Source organism: Athene cunicularia, assembly GCF_003259725.1.
Source record: "Athene cunicularia isolate RWA chromosome 2 unlocalized genomic scaffold, athCun1 chr2_part1, whole genome shotgun sequence".
Taxonomy (NCBI): Eukaryota; Metazoa; Chordata; class Aves; order Strigiformes; family Strigidae; genus Athene; species Athene cunicularia.
In genome coordinates this window covers 82,694,071-82,702,735 of record NW_020799095.1, presented here as the reverse complement: position 1 = coordinate 82,702,735, position 8,665 = coordinate 82,694,071, and the positions used below count along the sequence as shown (strand labels likewise).

Below are 8,665 nucleotides of genomic sequence, written 5' to 3'. Positions count from 1 at the left end.
GGTACATGCAGTTGCGATTTCAATTCAGAAGAAACTTGAATGTTGTAAAGATGGCTTGAAAGAATAGGATATGCTTTAGAAGAGTAAGCAAAATGCCTTATATTTAGGTCAAAATAACATTAAAAATAAGATGGAGAAGAGTGTTTAAGTTGTTCCTGCCACCCCATTCCCCACCCCAATCTAGGACAAGCCACAGAAGGATGTATGTATGTATGTATTGGCATGAATAAACAGTGGTATAATCTGGAGGACATGTAGAGTTGAACCTTTGACTATGTTCTGTATCGTAAGGTTAAAGCACTACATCAGTTTGGGCCATTGTACTTGAAGAAAGATGTAGGCACAGCTAATTTGCCTCGAGAGTAATGGTAATGACTGGTGATTTAGAAAAGATAGTATGTGCAGAAAGAATGATTGAATTGGCATTTTTGTAACCCAAAGAAGAGATCAAGGGAAATTATAAGCTTTTAAGTGTGTGGAAGTTCACAACAAAAAAGTGAACATTGCCCTTGGTAGATGTGCCTTTCTTGTTAATGACAACATGGACCATTCTCTGTGTCCTGCTTTCATTGTTCACGTCTTGGTTTTGTGTTTTATAAGAGCTCTTTCTATTCAGTGTCTGGACAACACTGAACAAAGAGCCTGTGGTTTTAGGGTCCTTTGAAGAAATATATAAATGAAAACATAAAAATATGAATCTTCATCTAACCAGAAAGATATTTCAGTTAAAACTCTTGAGCAGATAGAAGACAACATGCTCCCAGATTTGCCAGTTGCTTAGCCAGTAATGGACTGGATTCCTCGTCTGCAAAAAATGGATCATGTTCTCCACCTCTGTAAAGTACTTGAGTTTTACTGAAGAATAAGGACACAAAAAAAAGCTAATTTAGCGTAAGAAACACTGATTTTTATTTTTTTTTGCGTGTGTATTTCACGTTACAATGCAATGCATAGAGCCTAGTCAGATATCTGACAGAAGTCTGTCTTTAACCTTCTTGAAGGCTGTCACTAATTTGCTTTAATAAAGGTGATTGAGTCGCCTCAGAAATATGTCATGTTCTCTAATATTTAACACTTTCAGAAAGGTAACAATCATGTGATTTATGTTAGGTGTCCCTCTGGGTATGTCTTGGATCATCTTGTGATCTGTATTTTTCTGGCCCTTTGAAACTTCTGTATTTTTTTCAGGTTTGGTAAAAATTGGTATTATTTCCAGGACATCCCTAGCCAGTTCTTTTAAAATCCAGACTGTAAGATACTTCTGTGCATATAAAATTGCTTACTGTTGCTATTCTATCAGTATGCTTTATCAGTATTTTGGTAATCTGTCCTCAAATGGAGAACAAAATTAGCAGTTAAGACATTTTCCCTTTCTACTTTGATATGCAAAAAATTGAGAAACTGCCAAGTATTATACTTAACTTCACCTGACTCAGTACTGGGGCAATAATTTATTTCAGAATAAGCAGTTGATAAACATCTTCTCTATCACTGCCAATCTTAGCTTCCCTTACCATGTATTTCCTCCATACTGTCATGTCATCATAGTGCCAGCATCTTTTTTTTTCTCTTGTACATAATTTTTTATCTGGATAGGTAATATGTAAAGCTAACAGTTTAAATAGGTAGAGTAATAAACCAGAATACCTGTAGGCTCATGTGTAATATGGCAAACACAACACAAGTTCATAATGTATGGCAAATATTACTTAAGTGTAGGCAAGTTACAATTGCATTAAAAATTGAAACAATCTGCTTTCTTGTCTGTTGTTTTGTTTACTTTTCAGCTGCTTAGAATTTCCTTCAGACATTGCTGTATTAACTGGGTAAAGAAAGGGATTTGAAGGAATTCATTAAATATTTTAAAATTTTAACAGATAACGCTTGGAAAAGCTCAGGCATCATTTTTTCAGGTGTCACTTTATTTTTAGAAGTGAAAAAACATTACTTAAGCATCAGGTCTGTGTTAGTTTTAATAACACCTTTTTTTACAAAAGCTGTCATTATAAATGCTAATGTTTAAGTTGTGGGCGAGAGATGAAAGAATGTAAAAAACCCTACATCTATAAGCTAGAATATGTATGGAAAAATTTAGTCTGAAAGAATGATCATCTGGGGAGCTGCTCATGTGAATGTGTACCGTTGAGGAGGCTGTTTTCTAGCCTTATCGAGAACAATTCATAGTTTGTTGTGCTGAATGTTCATGATTGGATAGAGGGCGACATATATAGAACTCAGAAATACATAACTGCTTATTTGGGAGGACAGGCAGTCCTCCCACTTAAATCATATCATCTGAAAGGCTAAAAAATTTTGATGACTTGTTCCACCTCTCCACTCTACCCTGCATATGTTGTTTTCCTCACAGGCTCAGTTCACTGCATCTTTTTAGAAGCAGTCTTTTGGCTCCTTCTCCCTTGCACAGGGTTTTGGATTTCCAAGTATTAAATCCTGGGAGACTTTCCTCCCCTTCCACCTCAAGCTCTGCTGTAATCGAACCTGAAACTTACTTGACTTTCTGTTGTTCTTCTAGGACAGCCTGAAGACCTTGTGGATGGAAGACCTCTTTTGCTTCTACATTTATGTCAGAATGGCCTAGGCAGGTCTGTGGCTCTATGGTTCCTACCACAGGCACTCTACAGCAATGTATTGGGATTTTGCCACCAGTGCTAGTGGACCATCCAGATGGCTGTAAACCTGCAGAGGAGGTTAGTACAAAATGTGATCCAGAAATTTTTGATGATTTGCTCAGATCTGTCTGCTTTGGATATATCTTAGAGCAAAGGGAGTACCTAGAGACTGCATGCATGCTACTACTTTTTCATTGCATTGTATTCGGTTTGTGTGGCAAGGTTTTGGTAGTGGGGTGGCTACAGAGGTGGCTTCTGTGAGAAGCTGCTAGAAGCTTCCCCATGTCCAACAGAGACAATGCCAGTGGGCTCCAAGATGGACCTACCACAGACCAAGGCTGAGTTCATCGACAGCGGTAGCACCTCTGGATCATGTATTTAAGAAGGGGAAAATACCTGTGTAATGGGAACTGCAGCCAGAGAGAAGAGTGGGAATATCTGAGAGAAACAACCCTGCAGACACCAAGGTCAGTGAAGAAGGAGGGGGAGGAGGTGTTTCAGGCATCAGAGCAGAGATTCCCCTGCAGCCTGTGGTGCAGACCGTAGTGAAGGCAGGCTGTGCCCCTGCAGCCCATGGAGGGTAACGGTGGAGCAGAGATCCACCTGCAGCCCAGGGAGGACCCCACCCCAGAGCAGGTGGATGACTGAAAGAGGCTGTGACCCCATGGGAAGCCTATGCTTGAGCAGGCTCCTGGCAGGACCTGTGGACCCATGGAGAGAGGAGCCCATGCTGGAGCAGGTTTGCTGGCAGGACTTGTGATCCCGTGGGTCTGACCCCCTGGGGGACCCACGCTGGAGCAGTCTGTTCCTGAAGGACTGCACCCTGTGGGAGGGACCCACACTGGAGCAGTTTGTGAAGAGCTGCAGCCCGTGCGAAGGACTTGTGGTGGAGAAGTTTGTGGAGGACTGTCTCCTGTGAGAGGGACCCCACACTGGAGTAGGGGAAGAGTGTGAGGAGTCCTCCATCTGAGGAGGAAGGAGCGGCACAGACAATGTGTGATAAACTGACCTCAACACCCATTTCCTGTGTCCACCCCGCACCACTGGTGGGGAGGAGTTAGAGAAAACTGGAAGTAAAGTTAAGCCTGGGAAGAAGGAAGTCATGGCGGGGAAGTGTTTTAAAATTTAGTTTTTATTCATCGCTGCCCTACTCTGATTTCATTGGTTTACTTTAAACTAATTTCCCCAAGTTGAGTCTGTTTTGTGAGTGACAGTAATTGGTGAGTAATCTCCCTGTCCTAAATCCTGACCCACAGGCCTTTTGTTATATTTTCTTTCTCCTGTCCAGCTGAGGAGGTGGAGTGATAGAGTGGCTTTGTTTGGTCAACCCACCACCTGCATGTTCTCTATTTTTCTGTTTGTTCAAGGTCCTGGTAGACCAGTTGTCTGCAGCTATTAAACAGTTGTCCATAAGAATCCCCTTAGATATTAGCACAAGCCTAATTTATCTGTTACTGTGATTGTCTCTGGGTGAAAAGTGCAATATCCAAATGGGTGAAGCACCCCATTTTTAGTTCTCCTAAACTTACCTTTACTGTTTCAGTATATCATCTTGAAAAGAGTGATCTAGGCCATTGAGCTGGAAGTCAGTAGTTACTGGCTGCCCAGTGAGGTGTTTAACAACTAAGTTCTTGTCAAGACTTCTCTGTGCATCTCCCACTTGATACTGTGTTTTTGTTAAGCTTGATTGGAACAAAATGGAGAAGGAAAGTTTAAGGACAGACAGGCAAAGATGTGGTATGACAAATCTGTTTCATTTGGCTGAAAAGATTAACTAATTCACTTGTATTTAGTATCTTACATGTTGTCCTCTACTTGATATCCTTGGTATTGACATTTTGTGTTTATCTTTGCCTTGATTTTTTTCTTTCTTGCAAACCTGTTAGCACCTTTCCTAAGATTAGTTTTCACGGACTGAGCTCTGAGGAACTCATTGGGGCCATCTTTGAAGCTCAGATTCAGTGAGGTGAAAAGAAAAAAGAAAAAAAAAAAGCCTGTTTCAGGTCTAAGTGAATCCTTTCCCAGTCAATTTCAAAAGATCCTAATCTGGCCTGTACTCTTTAATGCAGTGCTTAAAGTATCAAGCATCAGTTTAGTGAAGAGGGAAAAATAAATCCAAACTTACAACATAATGCTGTTAAATAATAGAGGCTACTCAGGATAAAGAAATCAGGGTCAAAAAAAAGAGACAAACCAGAGCAAATTTTTTCTTTTTGGATTTGCTGCTTATGGCCTTTGAAGCTGTAGCTCCACTGATACTACTTTTACTGTGGTTGTTGACTCTAATAGTGAGTTTAATAAGGTAACAGATTTGAGTGGAAATAACTGCTCTTTGGGGGGATACCTGATTGGTCTGAGTCTACGCTGGGAAACTGATACTGCTAAAACCCCACAGTTGTTCTTAGTAATTTTTCAGTTGTGTTGGTTCCCTTATTGAGTTTCTTCAATGCTGTGTAAATTTTTCCTGTCAAAGTGGAAGGCTGGCATGTTGGAATGATAGAGTAGTAACTACTTACACAGTAGTGTGTTGGTGAATCTTTAATGATGGTCTAACCATGTGCTGTGGCTTCAGGCATGTCTGCTTTCTTGTTGTAAAGATTCTGGTATTTTTCAGAGAATGCAAAAATTTTTCAGAAAAGTTGCTGAAAAGTAATTCTAAATTAATTGGAGCATAGAATTTTTTAAAAAAGGCTTAAAGTATCTGATTTAATTTAACTTTAAAAAGTGATTATATTACTCAAATATTGGGGTCTCCAATTAATGTATAGCTGAATTTGCCAAACAGTTCCATTATATTCCCTTTTTTAATGTTTTCTGACAGATTAACCTTTTTTATGGTGACCTGTTTCAATCTTGGCTTCTAGTCAGGTATGAAATTTTAATTGTAAAAAGGCTTAAGTTGCTACCAGCTTTATACCTTCAAAAATGATGTGTCAAATTAAATACATTAACTGGCTTTTACAAAGTGCCTGACAACTTCTGGAAAAAAAATGGCAAAGTAATAAGCACATAAGTATTTGAAGAAACTTAAGTAATTTAGTGACCTCTAATAAATCTCTGCCATACCTAATGTTCTACTGATGGTTTTCTCTATGTCACTATGCATAAAATTTTTAGCATCAATCTTATAGGTAACTGGGGACAAAAGTGAACTCTTTCAAAAAATCTTTCTGCCTTAAATTACATATCATAGAATGATAGAATGGTTTGGGTTGGAAGGGCCCTTAAAGATCACTAGTTCCAGCCCCCCTGCCATGGGCAGGGACACCTTCCACTGGATCAGGTTGCTCAAAGCCCCGTCCAACCTGGACTTGAACACTGCCAGGGAGGGGGCAGCCACAACTGCTCTGGGCAACCTGTTCCAGTGCCTCACCACCCTCACAGGAAAGAATTTCTTCCTTATATGTAATCTAAATATGCTCTTTCAGTTTAAAAACATTACCTCTTATCCCTACCCTCCCTGATAAAGAGTCCCTCTGCATCTTTCTTGTAGGCCCCTTTGAGTACTGGAAGACCTTTATAAGGTCTCCCTGGAGCCTTTTCTTCTCCAGGCTGAACAACCCCAACTCTCAGCCTGTCCTCATAAGGGAGGTGCTCCAGCCCTCTGGTCATCTTTGTGGCTCTCCTCTGGATCCACTTGGGCAGGTCTGTATGCTTCTTATATTGGGGTCCCCAGAGCTGGATACAGTACTGTAGGTGGGGTTTCACAAGAGCAGAGTAGAGGAAGAAAAAATTGCCTCCCTTGACCTACTGGCCACACTTCTTTTCATGCAGCCCAGGATACAGTTGGTTTTCTGGGCTGCAAGCGCATGTTGCTGGCTTATAGTCAGTTTTCCATCCGCTGCTGCTCCCAAGTCGTCCTCCACAGGGCTGCTCTCAGTCCAGTCATCACCCAGCCTGTATTTGTGCTTGGGATTGCCTTGACCCTTGTGCAGGACCTTGCACTTGGCCTTGTTGAACTCCATGAGGTTTGCACAGGCCCACATCTCAAGCCTGTCCAGGTCCTTCTGGATGGCACATCCCTTCCCTCCAGTGTGTGTCGATTGCACCACACAGCTGGGTGTCATTGGCAGACATGCTAAGGGTGCACTCCATCCCCCTGTCCATGTCACCAACAAAGATGTTAAACAGCTCCGGTCCCAATACCGACCCCTGAGGAATGCCACTCGTGACAGCAGCTCTTTGGGTGCTACTATTGAGCCAACTGCTTATCCACCAAGTAGTCCATCCATCAAACCCATGTCTCTAATTTAGAGACAAGGATATCATGTGAGACAGTGTCAAATGCTTTGCACAAGTCCAGGTAGATGATGTCAGTTGCTTGCCCATCAGCCCTGTAACCCTGTTGTAGAAGGCCACCAAATTTGTCAGACACAATTTGCCCTTAGTGAAGCCATGTTGGCTGTCATCAATTGCCTCCTTATTTTCCATGTGCCCTAGCATAGTTTCCAGGAGGATCTGCTCCATGATCTTACTGGGCACAGAGGTGAGACTGACTGACCTGTAGTTCCCCGGGTCCCCTTTATTACCCTTTTTAAAAATGGGGTTTATGTTACCCCTTTTCCAATCATACCACACTCTTTAGATTTCTCTGGACTGCTGCATAGTGCAACAAATAACAAATTCTAAATTTTATTTATGTTGTTCACTTACTGATGCAGTGCCTATATCTTGATATGGCTATTTTATTTAAATTTGCTAAACCTTTTTTTGTATTAGGATGAAAATTTACAAGTTAAGCCAGAGGGGAAAACTTTTTCAGAATCACTAGCTCTAAGAGTATAGTCTTAAAATTTAACACGTGAGTGAATCAGCCATTTTTCTTCTAAAGTATTAAGAAATCTAGCAACATTTGAAAAGCATTTATTACAGAATGCTGAGAATAAGTAATTTTCTTGTGAAAAATGACTTTGCTTAAATACTTTCCATGTTCTAAATGAAAATTAATTTTTTTGCAGTTTCATTGATTTTTTTTCTCTAGTATCTTTTTTCACAAATGAACTCAAAACATGATAGGTTTTTTCTTGTTTTGTTTGGTTTTTTTTTTAAGATTTTTGAAGCGGTTAGCAAAACAGGATCTCTATTTTCTGTAGAACTCACCTTATTATTTCCACATTACTACTTTTGATCAAATGTAAACTTGTATGTCATTTTAAAAGTTTTTCAATGAAGTTGAAAACTGGGAGGAGTGCTCAGTGGTTCTGTTTAACCTTTGGAAATCCAAAGGATGCATTCAATCCTGCACAAATGCTGTGATTACAATGACTCGATAGGGCTACTCAAGAACTTATTTACATCAAACAGGTGGGTGTAAATGTACACCTTTTTCTTTCTTATTACTTTTTCTTTCATTACTAATGGTATGTCCAAGGTGCAGAGTCAAAGTTCATTGTGAAAAACTATAAAACCAATATATTCTTTGTCACTTGGCTGGATTTAAATGTAACATGCTCTTGCTCTCAAAGTTCATACTTTGTATTTTTAAGCTTCAACAAACCAAGTTTAACTAGTGGTTGGGTTTTTTCTCTTAATTGTTTGGAAATACTACTCTAGTGAATATGAAGAGGTTTTAAATGTTTATTGTAGTATTGGAAATGAGTCAAAGAAAAGCCTTCAATGGAGCCTGCATGTAGTTTGTCTGAAAATACTGGCAAATGAGGTCTTAGTTTCTAAGTATTTTTTTTGTAAGGTTATCTAATATATCTGTGTTAGGGCAGGGGTGAGAGGACAAAGCTATTCACAATGAATTTCATGACCTTTTTAGTCTTTGGGATTTTTTTCTAAACAGTCTCAGTATTCTGCAATTAAAAGTGGTTTTATTCTGCTGGCTGGCCATACATTGTCTCTTTTTTGTTTGCCATCAAACTTCTGCCAATCTTTCATGACTCTTCATTTAGGCTTCTTTGTTTTGTTTGTTTACCAATCGAGCATTTTCAGGTATTCATATTTGTAGGACTGCTAATATAAAAAGTTTCCTTGATTTGCATTGACTGGCATATGACCTGGGTGGATCAAACTGAGTTCTCTCCCCTCCA

At 39.9% G+C, this 8,665-nt stretch overlaps 1 protein-coding gene across 1 annotated transcript in view; it reads left to right on the top strand.

Annotated features, from left to right (window-relative positions):
• Positions 1-2,533: 2,533 nt before the first annotated feature.
• Positions 2,534-8,665, top strand: part of GALNT1 (polypeptide N-acetylgalactosaminyltransferase 1) — a 66,934-nt gene continuing 60,802 nt past the window's right edge. Inside the window, exon 1 of the mRNA XM_026842120.1 lies at positions 2,534-2,708. The gene's annotated coding sequence lies outside the window, so the exon portion shown is untranslated. The remainder of the gene's footprint in view (positions 2,709-8,665) is intronic.